Source organism: Ursus americanus, chromosome 5 (genome assembly GCF_024610735.1).
Source record: "Ursus americanus isolate L20-20 chromosome 5, mUrsAme1.1.p, whole genome shotgun sequence".
In the NCBI taxonomy this organism is placed as follows: Eukaryota; Metazoa; Chordata; class Mammalia; order Carnivora; family Ursidae; genus Ursus; species Ursus americanus.
In genome coordinates, this window is record NC_142131.1 from 8,496,573 (window position 1) to 8,518,338 (window position 21,766).

Sequence of the window (21,766 nt, forward strand, 5' to 3'; positions counted from 1 at the left end):
ACAGTAGATAAATGTCCAAGCCTCCCATCCTATGGATAGACAATTCTGAGAAACGTACAGTCTGCCTCTCGGAATTCCTGGTGGAACAGAACCCCTACTGCTTACAACAGGGACCTCATAAAACATCTTTATATTGTCTTTTTCTCTTTCCCTGTTTCTCCTAACTTTTTCACTCTTGCTTCCTGGGATCACCTTCCCAAATAAGTTACCTGAACCCCAAGCCTTTATTCAAGCTCTTCTTTCAAGGGAACCCAAATTAAGACACCATGGAACTGATTTCTTTGCCAACACGTGGACAAGCTAAAAGTGCAGGGTAAAACTGTTAAACCATGGAGTAAAACTATAATGAATGGGAGACTGAGTCAGCAGATAAATTCTTGCTATCATCCCACCCCCAGAGATTCTTCTGAAATATAATCATGTATATGGCCTTTCCAAGACCTCTTGAAGTTGAATAGTCAATCAGACTTGATACCAGGCAGTGGTCAGTTTCATAACACATCTTCATATTGGCTGTCCTTTTTTTCTTTATTTCACTCTCCTCCCTGCCCCTTGCTCCCTGGGATTAAACTCTCTAATAAAATAATAACATATAAGACCTTAACTCAGGCTCTGCTTCCTAGATAACCCAGGCCAAGATGCCACACACCCAGAATTCAAGTCATCCAGTAGTTAGCGGGAAAATATGGGGCATAATGATTGTCAAGAGTTCAGGCAGACTTCTGGTTTCTGGTCCAGGATGTAAGAAGCTTAGAAGTCACCAGTTCATCCTAACAAGAAAAAAGCTGAGCAAATTGAAAAATCAACAATTCTTCCTAGATCCATCAGCACTTTGAGGTAACAGGACAAACTGTTGCCCCCAAAACTAGACACAACAAGGTAGATACAGTGAATCACAACTTGCCAAAGCAGAAATCTCTGAAAGAACCAGTGCAAGGGCAGGAAAACCTGACATTTACTTGACAAATTGGTGGTAACTCAGTCTAGACAACTGAGAGTTTAAAAACTCCAGGGTGACCCACTGGTAGAGGAGTGCCCACCCACCACGGTAGGTTTTACCTCTAGGAGCTTTACTAGATCCTCACAGAAAATATTAGAGAATTCCATCATGAGGAGAAGAAAAGGAACCATCTTGAAATAAGAGAATTCTTTCCATATAAGACTTGCCTTTAGGAGAACTTATTTCACCACAGCCTAGCCTGCTGGGATTTTATCAGAAACTAACCTGTGTGGGGTAAGAGAAATACCCAACTCCAGCCTTTTCTAGCCATCCTATCACACCTAAGCAATGGGCAGCTGGAGGCATTGGTAAAGTTCAAAGCTCAGGGGCAGAGACTCACCAAAAGACTGAGACCCAATCATAGGACTATAATACACATCCCCTCCCCACAAATCTCACCACTACATTGCTGAAGTTTTATTTACTACAGTACCTTTTACCCGCTACATCATGTCCACCTTTCAACAAAAAAATGACAAGGCATATTAAAAGGCAAAAAAGTTTGAAGAGACTGAGCAAACATCAGAATCAGAGTCAGATAAGGCAGGAATTATCAGACAAGGGATTTTTTTTTTTTAACTATGACTAATATGCAAAGGGATTTAATGGAAAAAGTAGACAACATGCAAGAACAGATGGATAATTTAAGCAGAGAGATGGATATTCTAAGAAAGAATCAAAAAGAAATGCTAAGGATCAAAAACACTGTAACAAATGAAAAATGCTTATGATGGGCTCATTAGTAGTCTAAACACAGCTGAGAAAAGAATATCTAAGCTTAGCGATATGACAACAGAACTTCCAATACAGAAAGGCGAAGAAGAAAAAAAAAAGACTGGAGAAAACCCAGAAAAGAATATTTAAAAACTGTGGGGCAACAACATAAGATGCAATATACATAATGGGAACACCAGAAGGAGAAGGAAGAGAGAAAGGAACAGAAGCAATGTTTGAAGCAATAATGACTAAGAACTTTCCCCAAATTAATGCCAGACACCAAACTATAGATCCAAGAAGTTTACAAAACACTAAGCAGAACAAGTACCAAATAAAACCAAAAACAAACAAAAAATATCTAGGCGTATCATATTCAAATTTCAGAAAATCAAAAATATTTTAAAATCTTGAAAGAAACCAGAAGAAAAAGAATTTATCTAATAATGAGCAAAAATAAAAAAATTATATCCATCTTCTTCTCAGAAACCATATAAGCAAGAAGAGAGTGGAGTGAAGTATTTAAAGTGTTGAGAAGAAAAAAATTCACCAACCTACTGGAATTCTGTACCTTGTGAAATTAACCATCAGAAGTAAAAGAGAAACAAAAACTTTCAGACATGCAATAATTGAGAGAATTTGTTTTCAGTAAATCCATTAAAAGGAATGTTAAAAGAAGTTATTTAGAGAGAAGAGAGACAATATAGGTCAGAAACTGGAATCTACATAAACAAAGGAAGAGTTCTGGAGAAGAAATAAATGAATATAAAATAAAAAACTTTTATTATTCTTACTCTTAACTGATCTAACAAATAACAATTTGTTCAAAATAATGATAGTAACGATGTGTGTATATATATATATATATATGTATATAAAATGGAAGGATTAGGAAGATTTTTGTCATTCGTGCTTCCTATGAAGTAGTATAATGTTATTTGAAGGTGGACTTGGATTAGTTGTAATTGTGTATTGGATTAGTTGTAAATGTATATTATAAATTCTGGGACAATCACTAAAAAATTAAGAAGAAGTATAATTGATATGCTAAGAAAGGAGAGAAAATTGAATCACATAACATGTTCAATTAAAACCACAAAAGGCAGAAAAAGTGTGGCAGACAAAAATAAGAACAAAGAACAAAAGTTAAAAATAGAGAACAATAACAAATATGGTAGATTCTAATGCATCTACATCAATAATCACTTTAAATGTCCATGGTCTAAATAGACCACCTAAAAGAGATGATCAGGGTGGATCAAAAAACAAGACTCAACTATATGTTGTATAAAAGAAACCCAATTTAAATCTAAAGATACATGCAGATTAAAAGTAAAGAGATGGAGAAAGATATACCATCATAACACTAATCAAAAGAAAGCAGGAATAAGCTATCATAACTTCAAGACAGAAACTTCAGAGAAAGGAAAGTTATCAGGAATAAAGAGCAGCATTACATAATCGTAACAGGTCAATACTCCAAGAAAACATGACAGTTCTTAACATGCATGTGCCTAACAACAAAGCATTAAAATACATGATGCAAATACTGATAAAACCACAAAGAGAAATAGATGAATCCACTATTATAGTTGGAGGGTTTAACACCCTTCTATCAGAAATGGACAGATCCAGCAGCTAGAAAATCAGTAAGAAAGTAGTTCAATTCAACAACACCATCAATCAACTGGATATAATTGACATCTATAGACTGCTTCATCCAACAACAGCAGAATACATATGCTTCTCAAGCTCTCATGAAACAATCACCAAGACAGACCACATTCTGAGCCATAAAATACACCTTCTTAAATTTAAAAGAATTGAATATATCATGCAATGTCTGCTTTTGGACTACAATGGAATTATCTAGAAATCAATAACAGAAGGATAGCTGTAAAATCCCCAAATACTTGGAGATTAAACTACACACTTCTAAATAATACATAGGTCAAAGGAGAAATCTCAAGAGAAATTGAAAAATGTTTTGAACTAAATGAAAATGAAAGTATCTTATCAAAATTTGTGGGATGTAATGAAAAGCCGTGCTTAGAGGGAAGTTTACAACATTTAATGCATATATTAGAAAGGAAGAAATAGTCAAAACCAATCATCTAAGTTTCAACTTGAAAAACTAGAAAAAAAAGAGCAAATCAAATTCAAAGTAGCAGAAGAAATAACAAAAATTAAAGCAGAAATCAATTACACTGAAAATAGGAAATCAATAAAGAAAATTAACAAAACCCAAAGCTGATTCTTTGAAAAGATCAATATAATTAATAAGCCTCTAGCTAGACTAAGAAAAAAAAGGGAGAAAACACACAAATTACTAATATAAGAAATGAAATAGGGGACATCACTACCCCATGGACATTAAAAGGATAATAAAGGAATATTGTGAATAACTATGCCCTCAACTTTGATAACCTAAATGAAATGGGCCAATTTCTTGAAAGACACAATCTACCAAAACTCAAACAAGAATAGACAACCTGAATAGTCCCTTATCCACTTAAAATTTTTTTAAAAATTAATAACCTTCCACACAGAAAGCATCAGGCCCAGATGGTTTCACTGGTGAAATTTACCAGATATTTAAGAAAGAAATTATAACAATTCTCTACAATCTCTTCTGGAAGATAGAAGAAGGAATACTTCCTAACTCATTTTATAAGCATTAGCTTAACACTGAAATCAGACAAAGATATTACAAGAAAAGTACAGACCAATATCTCTCATGAACATGGATGTAAAAGTCAACAAAATATTAGCAAATTAAATTCAATAATATATAAAAAGAATTATACACCACAACCAAGTGGAATGTATCCCAAGTAATACAAGGCAGTTTCAACATTCAAAAATCAATTAATGTAACCCAGCACATCAACAGGCTAAGGAAGAAAAATCATATGATCATATTAATAGGTGCAAAGAGGGATTTAACAAAACCCCATACCAATTCATGATTTAAAAAAAACTCTCAGAAAACTAAGAATAGAGTGAAACTTCCTCAGCTTAATAAAGAACATCTACAAAAAATCTACAGCCGGCATCATAGTTAATAAGGAGAAACTTGAAGCTTTCCAGCTAAGATTAGGAACAAGGCAAGAAACTCCCTTCTCACCACTGCTTTTCAGTATCATATTCTAACTAATGCAATAAGACAACAAAAGGAAATAAATGTATACAAATTGGGAAGGAAGAATAAAACTGTCTTTGTTCACAAATCACATGGTCATCTATGTAGAAAATCTGAAAAAATCAATAATAACAACAAAAACTCCTCACGGCAATAAGCGAGTATAGCAAGGCTGAAGAACACAATACAAGTCAATCACTTTCCTATACATGAACAATTAACGAGTGGAATCTGACATTAAAAACACATTACCATCTATATTAACACCCAAAAGAGGAAATACTTAGGTATCAATCTAATAAAATATGTGCAAGATCCATATGAGAAAAACTATAAAACTCTGATGAAAGATGTCAAAGAACAGCTAAGTAAATGGAAAGAAACTTCATTTTCATAGATATGAAGACTTGATATGGTCAAGAGGTCAGTCATCCCAACTTGGCCTATAGATTCAACATAATTCCAATTAAAATTCCAGCAAATTACTTTGTGGATTTCAACAAATTGTTTCTCAAGAGTACATGGACAGCCAAAAGACTCAAGATAGTCAACTCGATATTGAAGAAGAACAAAATTGTAAGGTTGACACTACCCAACTTTAAGACTTACTGTAAAGCCACAGTAATCAAGACAGTGTAGTATTGGTAAAACAATAGACAAATAGATCAATGAAGAAAAAAATAAGATAGCTCACAAAAAACCCACATAAATCCAGTAAACTGATCTTTGACAAAGGAGCAAAGGCAATACAATGGAGCAAAGAGGTTCTTTTCAACAGACAGCACTGGAATAACTGAATATCCACATGCAAAAAAAAAAAAGAACCTAGACACAGACCCTACACTCTTTACCAAAGTTAACTCAAAACGAATCACAGATTTAAATGTAAAACACAAAGCTATATAACTCCTAGAAGATAACACAGGGAAAAACTTAGATGACCTTGGGTAAGGCGATGACTTTCCTGATACCACACCAAAGGAACAATTCATACAAAAAAATAATTGGAAAGCTGGGCTTCTTTAAAAGTAAAAATTTCTGCTCTGAAAAAGGCAATGTCAAGAGAATGAAAAGACAAGCCACAGACAGGGAGAAAATATTTGCAAAATGATAAATCTGATAAACGACTGCTATCTGAAATATACCAAAAAAAAAAAAAAAAACCCTCCCGTAAAACTCAGTAATATAAAAGCAAACAACCAGATTTTAAAAATTGGCCAAAGACCTGAACAGATACCTCACCAAATGAGATACAGAGATGGCAAATAAGCATATCAAAAAGGGGTCAACATCATGTCAGAGAATTTTAAATTAAAACACTGATGGGGTGCCTGGGTGGCTCAGTTGGTTAAGCGTCTGCTTTCAGCTCAGGTCATGATCCCAGTGTCCTGGGATCGAGCCCTGTGTCTGGCTCCCTGCTCAATGGGGAGCCTACATCTCCCTCTGTCTGTTGCTCCCCCTGCTTGTGCACTCTCTCTGTCAAATAAATAAATAAAATCTTTAAAAATGAATGAATGAATGAATGAATGAATGAATGAATGAATAAATAAATAAATAAATAAATAAATAAATAAATAAATAAAACATTGAGATACCACTACATGCATACTAGAATGGCCCAAATCCAGAATACCGATAACACCAAATGCTGACGAGGATGCAGAGCAACAGGAACTCTCATCCATTCCTTATGAGAATGCAAAATGGTACAGTCACTGTGGAAGATGGTTCGGTGGTTTCTTATAGAAGTAAACATATTCTTACTATACAATCCAACGATTGTGCTCCTTGATAGTTAATGAAAGAATTTGAAAACTTACAGCCACAAAAACCCTGCACACAAAGGTTTATAGCGCCTTTATTCATAATTGCCAAAACTTGGAAGCAACCAAGATGTCTGTCAGCAGGTGAATGGATAAATAAACTGTGGTACATCCGACAATGGAATATTATTCTGGGCTAAAAGAACTAGCAAGCCATGAAAAGACATGGAGGAATCCTAAATGCATATTATTAAGTGAAAGACGTCAATTCGAAAAGACTGCAAACCGCAATATTCCAACTTCACGACATTCTGGAAGAGTTCAGGCACACAGATCAATTCTGGCTCTATCATCTAACTAGCTATTTGCCTCTACTCAAGTGACTTAATCTCTCATTTCCTTAAGTTACTCATCCATGAAATGGGGCTAATAAGTGCCTCCCTCATGGGCTTGTTGTAAGAATTAAAGAAAATGCATCTAAATTGATGAGCACTGTGCCAGGCAGAAAAGCAGCGCTCACCAACGCTCTCACGTATGAGAAGCATCCTGTGGTACACTGTAAAAAATATTTTAAAAATCAAGCATAATGAATGCTCTCCAGGAGTTCATAATCTAGAAGAATCTACTGAAATATAGTGACATTAATTCATAATAAATTCTGTCATAATGAAAAATGTGATTTAATCAGGAGTTAAGGGCTTTAAAAGGAAATTCCACTTCAATCTACTGTAAAAATAGAAACCTTCAGGCACCATGACAAGTTCGAAGACTGTCTCAGATATTCTGTGACCATATAGTCCTCTGCAGAACTCAAATCCTGATATTAGTCAGCTTTATAGCTTCGATGAACATCACAAACAGGAAGCCACCAAACGCTTCATCAGCGCTATATTTGGTGTTGGTTTAGCCCTTACTTAGAGAACCCTATTCCGTATTGATCCTCTTACCTCAGAAATGATAGAACTATCCTTGGGGAAGTAAAAATATACAGAGCTGTGTGAGCTAAGCTTAGCTCCAGGATTTATGTCTGCAAGATATGAAATGCTAAATAGGCAAGGAAGCTCAAGAACATATTTTCATCAAAAAGGCATAGAGACTTGTAATCCCTGCTGTACACGTAACTCCCTAGCAACCATACTGGAAATATGACCACAAAAAAAAGGCAATGTATTAGAGTTGTTGATATAATTAAAAATATAGACGCACTTGACCCAAAGCCCACCGAAACCTCCTACAAGCTTCACTGGACATGACAGAATTTAGTATGGGGAGAGTATTAAGGTTAAGACCTTCCCTACATCCCAAACCAACTATCACAATTACACTTTAACAATAACAGTTTTTTTGGTGTGGCTCTAAGGATGATTTATAGCAGGGGTTCTGACTTAGTTCCTCGGAATAATTTTAAGCTTCACATGGCAGAAGCATATTAAAGGTAGAATTTTACTGAATTTAATGAGTAAAGCAGGTATCAAAAAGCCCCTATCAAGGCTTCTGAAGCAATACAATGTAATGCAGTGTTTAATCATACCTTTTGAACCAAACCAGAAATTCTGCGTTTATAAAAATTAACAGTTAAAAAATTATTTAAATGATATTCATAACACCCTTTCTCACATTTTATGTATACTAAGTCATTTTTTAAAAGCAAAGCAGAGAATAATGGCATATTTACCTCCCATCATAATTCAAATAAATGTAATTTTTTTAATCCAGAATTGCCTAAGGGGCAAATTTGCAATTTCTAGTTTTGCAGAAAATCTATTTGTATGAATATCTGGGGTTCCAAAACATTCTTTAAAAATTAAATATTAAACATTGTTTGATAGGTTTTCGACATTTAGAGTCAAGGTCTGTACAAGCTGGAACACATTTGTGGTTGCAGAATGGGATGTAAATGTTAACCTTGACAATGTAAAAACAGAAGTGTAGCTGACAGGAGAAGGGTGTTGAAATAGGAAATAAAAAGTGAGAAAAGAGTAGGAGTTCTACTACTTTGATGTACTCATTTTACAAAGCAAGTAATCAAAAAATCCTGCCCAAAAAAATGAGTTTTGTGATATTATTTAAAAATCACCAAGGTTTAGAAAACACAAAAATAATATTAATAACAAAATTTAGCATGGGAGATGGAGATGGGGGCGATAAGAGCTATTACCTCAACTTCCTTAATAGGAAGTCTTTGGATGTGGTTTATTGGTATATGGAAGAGCACAGGAATAAGCACATTCTCTCAAGTTATAAAGGCAGTCTTCAAAAGAGATTTAAGAGGTAAAAGCTAAAAGATTTTGCCTTTGGGGAGAATAATTAGGAATGGAGAATTATGGGTGAGAAACTTACTTTTCATCATAAACTCATCTATATTATTTAATTATTTACCATATGCATGTGTTTTTTTTTAAAAGCTAATTTTTATTTTATTAAAATATTTTTAAAGTAATTTATTAAAAATATTGCTATATATGCCTATTGGCATTAGTAATTAATATTTAGAGAAAAATACTTAAATGCAATATTAGTAACTTTAAAAGCAAATGTTCATAGAGTATTTTCATCATAAATCACAATACAATAAAAAATGCTTTATTCTGAAAAGCATAGTATTTTCTAATTTACTAACATTTTCCCAATAAAAGAGGTCCATGATAGAAAACATTAATCCTACTTAACAGCTGGCACCCCACTCAGCGGTGTAACAGGGAAGAGGAACAAAGAATGTCTACATGTCTAGGCACTGTCAAGAATATGAGTGTGACATTGGGAAAGGTGCATCATTTCATATGTTGGGGCCTTAATTTCCTTTTTCACTAAATGATAGAGGCAAGAAAGGCCTTGGAGTTTGCTTCTGGCTCAATGTTATACCATCTTCAGCAAAGCAGTGCATTTTATGTAATTAGAATCAAAGATTTCAAAAATTAAAAAATATCTTTGAAGTCAGTCAGTCTTACTCCCTCATGCTGCTGAGAGAAAGGTGAGGTCTCGTGAAACTTCTAGAACCAAAAGATCTAAGGGTGGTAGAATCAGAATGAGAACCCAGATCCAAACTCCCGTGCTGCCAAGTGTATCTTCTGTACTGGTCTGCTTGGGTTGCCATAATAGGCCATAGACTAGGTAGCTGACACAATAGAAATGTATTGTCTCATAGTTCTGGAACCTCAAAGTATGAGATCAGGGTGTTAGCACGGTCAGGTTCTACTGCGGTCTCACTTCCTAGCTTGCAGGGGGCATCCTTCTCACTGCATGCTCAGATGGCCTTTCCTATGTGCAGATGCACAGAGAATCTCTTTCTCTTCCTCTTCTTATACAATCACCAATCTTATCAAATGAGGATACAACCCTCATGACCTCATCTTAATTACCTCCTAAAAGCCCTTTCTCCAAAGCCAATCACATTGGGGGTCCAGGATTCAACATGTGCATTTTAGGGGAACACAATTCAGTTCATAGTGTCTTCTTTCATAAAATGGATGACACACCTTTTTCACATCGTTCCTTCCTGCCAAGGTAACACAACGACTTTTGTCTCTGTATTTCAACCTTTCAATATGAGGGAAATAATACTTGGTTATAAAAAAGTTTTGACATTGTTTCTCGTTTCTCAGTGATGATGTGTTTGAGAGACTAACTACATAAAGATTTGCATGTGATCTCACACTTTCTCCACATCAAAGTGTAAAATTCAAAGGCACAAATGTAAAGGTGCTAAGCTATCCTGTAATAACTTTCCATAGTACTTATCATTAGTTACTCTAACCCAGTCTGCTTCTGTAGTCCTCACTCAGCAAAATTCCCAAGGGTAAAAACTACAGACTCATACCCATTAAAGCCAATGAATTTCTAGAAACAAAATGTTTTGTTCTCAGTTGGACATTTTTTCTTTGCAGTCCAGTATCACAAAAAAATACCCCACATCTTACATTCAAATTGACAGAAACAAACGATGCATTCACAGTCTGAGTGAGGTAAGGGTTATATTTTCAGTTCAGAGTTAAGGAAAAGAGCTTGTTTGTTAAAGAGAAAAAGCATACACAGCAACTGAAATGGAGAAATAAGGAGCTGAGGATGGGAAACTCGGTTTTGGAGGAAACTGCTACTTAAAGTACATGTCTAGAAATGGGAAGAGACACAAGAAACCCATGAAGCTACAGAGAGTGAGATGGGCCAAGGTCAAGGAGATTTATATGAGATTTATATGACTTCATCTTTACAGATCATATGAGAGGACAATATAGTTATAACAATAAAACCTCCTTTCCTCAGCCTCCCCACCCTAGAACCACTTCTGTCTGCTGAGCCCGTCAGCCCCTCCTTCGGTCCCAGAGTACCCCGGGCAGATACCTTTACTATAATCCTAATACATCGTCTTGTGCTGCTTTTCCAAGTGTGGTTCTCACACCATCTGCATCAGACTCACCTCCACCATTGTCCAGCCCACCCCCCCCCATATGCTTATTAAAAATACAGATTCTTTGGCAGCTCTAAAGACTACATCAAAGGATGAGCTCGGCAATTTGCATTCTTTTCTTGCCTTCCAGTTGATTATTCTGTACCCTAGCTTTTAAAAAGCACTGCTATCTTTTAACTGTTAGCTTGTCTCTCACCAAACTGTAAGCACCTTTGATGACCGGTACTGTGCTTTATCTGTCTTTTTATTGCCTTGCCATGTTGCCTGGGACCCTGAGGAGCACCTTTTAGTAAGCAGAAGTTAGGGAAGTGGAACTCTCCAAATGGCTGACCAAATCTAAAGAATGGGATTAGATCTTCAAAACAGAGATAAAAGAAGCAAGAAATTATGTGGGGCTCTGATTCAGAATTGACTCAATACTTCACTATTGTTCCTGAAAGGTTTACTAACCTTGCTCTGTGGGAAACCAAGTGATGGTTAGCTGAAACTCCAACAAGTTTTGTCTCCTGAGTGTGGTGACTCAGGAAAGACTCAGTGGTGGTCTTTTCTGGATGCCAGTGAGGAGTAGTTGGGGTGATAGACACTGGAGAAACCGAGAGGCTCCTCACTTCGAGGGAGTTCAGAGAAGGACTTGCAGCTGAAGCTGAGGTTGAGAAGAAAACCACATGAGAAGGTGTCAAAATGAAGCATCTAGGACTCACACAGGAAGCCACACACCAGAGGCTGACCTTGCCTTTGAGTTGACTTCTACCTTGAAACCGTATCTGAGAAAGTAGAGATGAAGACTGGAGGTGACTTGTCCAGAAAGAACACTGGGATGACAGGTGGTCAGTGGGAAAAAAAAAGGTGAATAATAAGATCTTGATTTAAAGCTGGGAAATCTTGACTCTCACCCAAATATGTAGGAGCGGGGGAGAAGGGTTAGACTGGGCAACTTGTCTTCCCACAGTCAGGCTTGTAGAACCAGAATGTGCTACCTGCCAGAGGAGCCAAGCTGTAAAATATAATAGAGACACTAGCTCATGTCCAGCTTAAGTGGTCATGTCTGTCTGTGGGTCAATCTAATTATGGTACCAACATCAAAAAGGAGTATATTTCAAATTAGATTTCTGAGGAAAACATCTTTAAACTCATTTTCTCATTGTTGTGAGTTGTACAGGTGGAAAATATTTAGCCCTTTACCCCGGGAATAGTATCAGCCTCTGGTACATTCTGAAGCTGAAACCCAAAGCAGAAGGCAGCTGAGAGCTGATGAGCAGTTCAGAGTGGAACTGGCTAGAGAGAGGTCTCTTACATCTAAGTAGCTGAGAGCTCCTAGAGAAAACTACCCAACCTTGCCTTCTGATGACCTGGCATTCCTTTCCATGACTCTGTTCTGATCCTGCTCACAATTCCATGATAGTTATTTTAAATCGACTTCATAAGCCCTGACCCCAACCACTCTCCCTGTCACTTGAATCTGGTGACCTCATATGGTACTTCACAGAAAAAATAAGATGCCAGTAACTAGAGCTTCTTCGCCCTCCTGTTTGCCCTCTCCCCCACCCAGGAAAGGAAATTATCCATATGCATCCCCACCTCCTCTTCCTGATTTCAGTGGAAGGTCGGGGAGGTCTCCCTAGCCCCATCCATGCCAGCATTCTTCACCTGGACTCTGGGTTCCTTACCGTCACAGCCATTCAGGCAGTCGGCCTCAATTATTACCAACTTCTCTTCTGTTTGTTTCATCTGTTTCCAAGAACATCCCCTTCAGACATACTTGAGTTCTGATCTTATTTAAAAAATTGTTTATTTCAATCCATCATAGTCAGACTTCACTTTAAAGAATAATCTACACTCGCTGTATCCGAATTCTAACCTGTTTGCTCCTCAACCCCCTATTGCACTATATACCATCCTCTGAATCCACCTCTTCACTGGAATTGCTCTTACCAAGGTGTCTGATCACTTAGAACCACCAAACCCAGTAGTTACTTCTTAGCCTTAATGTCAGGGGAGCACTTGGCACTGGTAGCCACTCCTTCCTTCTGACTCACTGGTTCGTCTCAGGTCTGTGATGTCTCTCTCTGACTCTTCTTCGTATGCACGCATTTTCCTCCTGCCTATCTGGATGTGCCCTCCTTAGAAGGCTTGGTTGCTCTATCTCTATGAACGTTCCCCAGAGCCCTAATCTTGGTCATCTTTTCTTACACTCTACCTCCCTCTGAGGGTCTCATCCATGTGACCATCTGGCTATATTCCAACGACTCCCCACCTCCATCACAGAACCTTCCTCTGAGTTCTAAAACCGCATACCTATGACACCTCAGACTCAGCACATCCGCACCTACAATAACCCTCTCCGCCTATGCCCTTTGGCCCAAATCTATTCTATTGTCCAGATTCCCTACCTTGCTTAAGTGCACAGTCGTGGCCCTTGTCATATAACAAATTGGAAAGCTCTTTGTTTTTCAAAAATATTAAAAACTGCCATCTCATACACGGCACCCAAAGTCAATTATACTAGTTTCTAAATGGAATAACATATTCTGCAGTAAGCAATATTTTATATATGTTACCTATTGGTATCTAAAGCAATGGCATATTTTTTTCTCATCATTTGCCTACTAGCTATTTGGGAGAAAATACATATAGCTCAAAAAAGCAAACAGATTAAAGTAAAATATCCATTAGTTTATTAATACAGTCACAGTGTAGAAATGCTATATTTTATGAGAGCAGTACATGTGATGGGGTTTTCAAGTTATTGGTAACTTGAATTATTTTGTAATTGTTTTACATAATAAACTATATTATAACTTCTCCGCACTGCATAAATTAATTTAGGATCAATATTCCCCCCCATATTTTATTCTGAAAGTTATCCATCTTACAGAAAAATTTAAATAATTGAATTGTGAATACCTATATACCTAGATTCTACTCTATCACTTGTGCTGTATTTGCTTTCTCACATATCAATCCATCTTATTTCAAAGTAGGTTGTAGACATCTGTACACTTCACCCCTAAATAACTGAGCATAACTATTATTCCCTACTGTTATTTTGAGGAAGGGAATTTCCATATATTGCATGCACAAATCTTGAGTGGTATTCAAAGAACTACTCATTCTCAATTCTTCCTTCTTCCTCCCCACTCTTCTCCTATCCAGTCACCCTCCACATTTCTCAACTCCCTTCCCTCTCCTTCAGGCCCACAGCTTTAGTTCATACCTTTGTCATTTCTCATCTATTACTGAAAAGTCATCCAGTATCTTTCATTTTAATTCATTCCTGTAGCACTGTAAAGGTGATTTTTTCAAACCAAAAATCTGATGTCCTTTTCTGTTTAAATTCCATCGATGATTCTACCCCCAAATATTTAGGGGAAATTTTAGTATAAAATCTAATCTCCTGAGCACAGTGTACCAGGGTCTGACCTTGTCCATTTCTCTGGCCTCATTTCTTGCCACTTCCCCACCTTCCCTAACCTGTTCCCAGCTCCTTCTCACATAAACACTAGTCACCAATGATATAAAATTTCATGAGCCCTCATGCTTTGTGCCTTCTCCCATGGTTTTCTTTCTGTCTGCAATGCCCTACTCTCCTTTCTTCATCCAGCTACTCCCTGCTCACTCTTCCTGACTCGGTCCAGGCATTACCTCCTCCACTGAGCCCTGCATGTCCACCCTCCACCCCCACCACAGACTTGGCTGATGCCCCTCTCAGGTTTTCCCAAACATCATGGAGACATACATATTTGTCTTAGAATTTTTGTCCCTTAGGATGTTTGCTTGTTAGTCATCCCAACCAGTCTGCAGCTTCTTAAGGGCAGGGAGCACATGCTGCTTCTGGATTCCTTTGGTTCCAGATATAAATGCTCAATAAATGTTGATGGAAGCAAAGCAGACAGGAGGAAGGTTGGGGTCTTTACAAGATGTTTGAGAATATTTAGCATTCAAGGTGAATGGAAGGATAGTGTTAATTCAAGAAAACATTTAATATAAATTTAAAACCAAAGGGCGCACTTTAGCCTACATCAGCACTTGATTATTGTTATCTTTTTAAAAATTTTTCATTTTAGTAAAATACATAAAACATTACATTTTTCCTCTTAATCACTTTTCAGTGCACTGTTAGTAGTGTTAAGCGCGCTCACTTTGTTGTCACATGCCACTGTTAATAACATAAATGCGAGACTATATCATTCTTTGTGAAAAGGACAAACAAAGGCACGAAGAAAGCTCTGACTCAAGGCGGCTAGACTCTTGCCCCAAGTCCACGTAGCAGCTACACAGAAGCTGCCGTAAGGGTGTACCACTAATTACCAGGCAGCAGCTTCTAGAGCTGAAGGCAAAACTATCAAATCACAGTAATTGGAGGGTGTTTTCTTCCAAAGGACAAGCGCATCAGACTACGTTTCTGGTGTTAAGAATCCCCCGGGCTTCCCACCTGGCAGTGATAGCCAGTCTACTGTAAGCCTGACCCTGATTATCGAACTGACTGTACACTAGGTGGTTTTAGAGACGCAATAGAGACCCACACCATGCCGTTAGTTAAATAGCATATTATCCCACATTTTGCCAAAGAAAATGAATCTTCATCTAGCCCTAAATTTCTCCGGACTGGACTATCTGGCAATCCTCCATAGCAGAAGAGTAAGAAAAGAGATAAGAAATGTGAAATACCTGGACGGTATCTGAATTCAGGCAGTTGATAGATTTATTGCACCAATTCTAGCACAGTCATTTCACAGCATGGAGCGAGTCAGTGTCCACTAGAAGCCAGACCAAGTGTATAACCCAACGATACAAAGCTTTGTGCCACAAGAGGGACTTCGACAAGGAGGGGAAATGAGTCAGTCCACAGCTATTTATCGAGGCTCTAATATGAACCAGCAGTGTGTTAAATACTATAGCATTAAAGGTAGCATACTGGGCTCCCTTATTTCAGAAGTAAAACTTTCAAACCACAGAAAATCTGATTACAAGTAATACAAACCAGCAAATAAAAATTAGAATATTCCTTTCTCAAAACTTGGGAGTATAAACTGAGGGTACAGTGGCTAATGTAATCTCCAAGAAAGGAAGAAACAAAGATTTGGGATGCTTACTTGGAATTGGTTGGTGATGATTTTCACAATTAATTGATGACCTCTCTTGGTCTGGCATATATTTTGATTGTAAGAAACAGGATCTTTCAACCACTCTTAAGCAAAATAGTGGTATTTACTAAAAAGATATATGGATATTTCACTGAACCCAAATGGCAGAAAATATCCCTCAGCCACGCCAGGCAAGGAAAGAAGCAAGAACACGGAAGTTAGGCACTGTGATGACAGTCACCATGGCCCTAGAAGATAAGATGCTCCCATTTCCACATCTCTTGCTCTGTCTCCTATATTCTTTTCCTTCTCTGCATATAGGCTTTCTCTACCTTGGGATGCACATGGCCCCAGTAGGGCACACCTACCCAAAACCCTGTTTTTCTATCCCCTCATCTCCAACAGGGATGAACTAAACTCTCTGGACCTAACTCCAAATTCTTAAGTGGAGAAACTGATGAGAATACCTTAGGCCAAGTCTCCACTCCCTGATGTTTGTTACCTATGACTTTTTGAGAAGACTCTACTTGCTAGGACTCCAGATGTGATGCCAGATCATGATGTCTACCCGGAGGATTGCAAAAATGCCTCAGCACTTAAAACAGCTTTCTTTTCTTTTCTTTTTTTTTTTAGATTTATGTATTTATTTATTTGACGGAGAGAAAGACAGCCAGTGAGAGAGGGAACACAAGCAGGGGGAGTGGGAGAGGAAGAAGCAGTCTCCCAGTGGAGGAGCCTGATGTGGGGCTTGATCCCAGAACGCCGGGATCACGCCCTGAGCCGAAGGCAGACGCTTAACGACTGAGCCACCCAGGTGCCCCAACAGCTTTCTGATTAATCCAGGAACCAAGTGAAGCTAGAGAAATATGAAGTGAGAATATTTGGTTCCAAATTCTTAAGTTATCAAATCAATATTATTGGTTTTCATCCTACCCAACAAAAACACGTGCACTTTTTTTTAAGGGAGAGTTCCAAGCACACCCTTAGGAATATTTAATTTCTACTATGCTTCCTTCCCCCCCCCCACACACAAAAGTTAAACTCATCTTTACTTACTGGAAAAAGTAGTCTGTGTAGTCGTTCTCATCATCCGTGTGGGAGCCTCTATCTGGAAGGCTAAGCATTTATTGACTTCAAAGACAGTGGCAACATGCAGACAGAGCATATAAACCACCATTTCTCACCACAGATGCCTTGTGTTAGAGGATAGGAGCTGTGCTTAGAACAAATGCCAGAAGGCACCGAAGTACCAATTACTAACTATTTAAGGACAATGCCATCTCCAGAATGGAATAAGGTTCACAATTATGAAAAAAGTTGATTCTGTTGCAATAGTTAAGTATTTCCACACTGTCTCTAACAAGCCTTTATAATCTGCATTAATCACAAGTTTCTTTGGGGATTCTTGTCTAGGGATAAGCTTAAACCATTAATTAAGTCACTGCATGTGTGATGCTGGAGTTGTTCCCTCCTTGTTTATAATACATACTTGTCTACTGGTCTGAATGAGGAGAATGGGGCACAGATGCCCAAACTGCCTGCCTCTGAAAAGCCCAGACGGTGGGGTGCTCTCTTGTTATGGGCTGAATTGTGTCTCCCCAACTCCAACTCCATATATTGAAGTCCTAAGCCCCAGGACCTCAGAGTGTGACTGTATTTGGATACACAGTCCTTAAAAAGGTAATTAAGTTAAAATGAGACTGGCAGGGCAGGACCTAATTCAGTCTGACTGATGTCTTTATAAGAGGATATTTGGACACACAAAGAAAAGTCTGAGCTCCAGGGATGCCAGAGCATGGAGAAGAGATCCGGTGAGGACACAATGAGGTAGCCATTTACAAGCCAAGGAGAGAGGCCTCAAAGAAACTAAACCTGCTGATACCTTGATATTAGACTAACAGCCTCCAAAGCTGTGAGAAAATAAATCTCTACTGGTTAAGCCACCCAGACCACAGTGTTTTGTTATGGCGGCTCTCGGAGACTAATACGCTCCTCCCCGAGAGATCTTAGTATCAGAGGATTCACTAACCTTTTTCTTCAGGATGACCCATTCACAAATTTAACTGTATGTGACTCCAAATTAGTCTGTTTCTTATACTAGATATGGAGAGAAACCTTAAGAAATGTTCCCACAACACAGGGCTCTCATTCCCTCAGGGCATCAACTGACTGGCACAAATAAATAGTAGCGACCTCCTTTACATGAGAGAGACATTTCTCAATTTCACACAGTTCCCCATATTACCCACTGTCATATACCCATTGTTGCATGTGTCTATCGTATCTATCTGACCTCTGTAAGAATCTGAGCCCCTGAGATGGTTTGCTTAGAAACAGGCTGCAGAAGTCACAATGCTTCTATCAACGTGCAGAGACATTGATCAGGCATCCCAGGGAGACTAGGCAACAACAGGCCCATTAAAAACATTTCCTCTAAAGCCAGTTGACATTGATTTTTTTGGATACAACTCTGAGGGCATAGGGCATACGGAGTCACAGAATCAAAAAGCAGTAATTCTCTGGCCATTGCTATCACTGAAGTAGAGTCACCTTGTGTACATATCAGCTAACAAAAACTGGGGATATCTTTCCCTTTTCCACTTGCTCATTTAAAAAATTATCATCTAGGGGCGCCTGGGTGGCACAGCGGTTAAGCATCTGCCTTCGGCTCAGGGCGTGATCCCGGCGTTATGGGATCGAGCACCACATCAGGCTCCTCCGCTATGAGCCTGCTTCTTCCTCTCCCACTCCCCTGCTGTGTTCCCTCTCTCACTGGCTGTCTCTCTCCCTGTCAAATAAATAAATAAAATCTTTAAAAAAAAAATTATCATCTAAGGGGTGCCCGAGTGGCTCAGTCAGTTGAGCATCTGACTTTTGATTTTGGTTTGGGTCGTGATTTTGAGGTGGTGAGATCAGGCCCCAGGTCAGGCTCCATTCTGGGTGCGGAGCCTGCTTGGGAGTCTCTCTCACCCTCTCTCTCTGCCCCTCCCCACACCCTCATTCTCTCTCTCTAAATTTGTGCATATACTATGTTTATTATGTGTCCAAAGGGAGATACTGTGGTTTGGTATGAATCGGGGATTTGAGCTGTTGCAGGACTTTTTAGTCAAGAATTGAAAAGATTACTTTTGTCCCAGATAAGATGGGTCAAAAGGTTGTTCTTTGCCAGTCTGGGACGCCATCCAGCAACACTTCAGTTGGTCCTCAGCTAATTTATCGATGGTGTAAATAATTACTCGTGTCTCCAGAGATGCTCTGCGAGGCCAGCCTGGTCTCCTGGTCAAGGAGAGTCCCCCAAGGAGAAAGCCAAGACTGCGCTCGGGACGGCAGAGCTGCACCGCACGGCAGCGGGAATCTCTCTCTCTGTCTCTCCCTAGTCCTCTCCCTCTCCCTTTCCCTTTCTCTCCCTCTCATTCCTCTCGCACTCATTCCTTCTCTCCTCCTAAAGCAGACTGAAAAGCTATTCGGAGGGAGGGGTTCCCCGACAATCGGTGTCCAAGGGCAGCTCCTTTGGGAGGGGGCTCAGGACTTCTCAGAACTTACTATGGAATCTCACCGGCACAGGCACCGGTTAGCAATAAAGACTTCGAAGAAAATAGCCAGCATCTCAGCACTGAACTGTGCTTCCCCATAAACGAAGGATGCCAAGGCCCATTTGTTCAAAGGCCAAATAGTAATTCAGTGGCCTGCCTGCACAGAAGCTAAACCCTACTTCCCACGAACCCACACAACAATAGCCTCTCCCACATATATCCAGTCACCACCACTCACACACAGTCACTGTGCACAACACACATACCAACAGATACCACCCACACGCAACACTAATCAACACACACACACACACACACACACGTCGCAAGAAACACATTACAAAAACCCATTGCAAAAATGCAGCTCTCATGAATGAGTCAAAAGGAATGTGACAAACAAGCATCAGTGATCCCAGGGTGCTGGGATCGAACCCCACATCGGGCTCCATGCTCTTTTGGGAGCCTGCTTCTTCCTCTCCCACTCCCCCTGCTTGTGTTCCCTCTCTCTGCCAAATAAATAAATAAAATCTTTAAAAACAAAACAAAACAAAACAAGAAGCATCAATAAAATCATCACAATTCTCTATTCTGTTTGTTTCAGAATCTCCATCTCTGATTCACACTAACCCAGACATTAACACTGACTTCTGAAGGGAAATGTCTAGTACATTTGATAGTAACCATCTCTTCCATCTTCCCCCTATTTTGTGTTCTGATATTTCCTGAGTCTAAGTCCATTTAAGCAGGAGGATCTGTTGTAATATTCTTTGCTCAGTGCCTATTCAAGAAACAAAGGCACGGCCGTACATTGTCACTAAGTGGCAGACCACATTCTCTCACCATGCCTGCCCTCTTGCCCAAAAGCAATGAAAGCTTCTTTACTAATGGAATAATTCAGTGGAAGGTAATCAAGCCACTTCGGAAGGGCCTGTATTATGTGCACTATGGGGTGTGTGTGTGGGGGGGGGGTGTTTATAGTGCTTTCAGAAATAAAAATTAGACACATGCCCTCATCTAATTTGGAAAGAGATTATCCAAAAGCAGTCAATTTATGATCATACTAGGCCTAATGTGCTAGCAGATGATCGTGAGCCCCATTTTCCCCTTCTGCTGCCTACTCGTTCCGTTGTACTGCTCATTACCATCTTCATCAATGTGTAGAGGGAAAGGTCATGGTGATATGTACATCAATCCCTTTTGTTTTATCTTTGTAGCTCTGCAAAAAAGTTTGCAAGAATAAGCTGGAACACATATGAGACTTAAGGATCACCTAGGATTTTTTATTAACCCGGTGCTCTTTGCCCCCCCCTTTGTACAGTTAATGTCATTGGCTGTATAAACCTTTGCAGCCTTGTTTCTTGGGTCGTGCCTTATTAAACGTGCATAAATACGTGCACATTAAAATGTGCCTGATTTCTCCATCCTTGCCTCAGTATAAGAAATGTTCCAACAGCAACTTGGCAAGTGAAAGTAATCAATAAAAGCCACTATGAAGGTCTCGTCAACCCAAACTATGATCGGTTCCATATTCTTCTGTCAAGTTCTAAGTCACCTACATCAAAGTTCTCAAAGCACAATGTCTCCGGTAGGATTTGACATAAAAGAGAACTGCACGTCTAACTCCGTAATGCCATAATTGCACAGAAAACTGTTGTTAGCTGTGGGCACTGATAAACTCTAGCTGACATAAAGAAAGCCACCTGAACTTTATGAACCTTACTAAATACAACTATTAATAGATTCACTGCCCAACTTCATGATGGCATGAATGAGAGTTGTACAAATGGGATTTTCAAACTGTTCAAGGAGGATTTTAACATTCCAGTGTTCGAGAGTAATTAATGATCAATTAATGACTAATGCAATCAGTACAATTAAGTAATGATTCATACAATCAGTACTATATTACATATTGTATAAAGTAAAAATAGGCTGAAAGGGTATTAATGTTAATTGAGGATACTTTGCACTTACATACGTAGACATTTCACTGTTAGGTGCATAATCAATTGGCCTGTATTGTATAGAATGTATTGATTGCCAATTATTGTCAATGATACTTATTCCACTGTTCAAACATAAAGCGTTCAGACTAATCCCTACAGAATTTCCCGAGGCTCTGTTC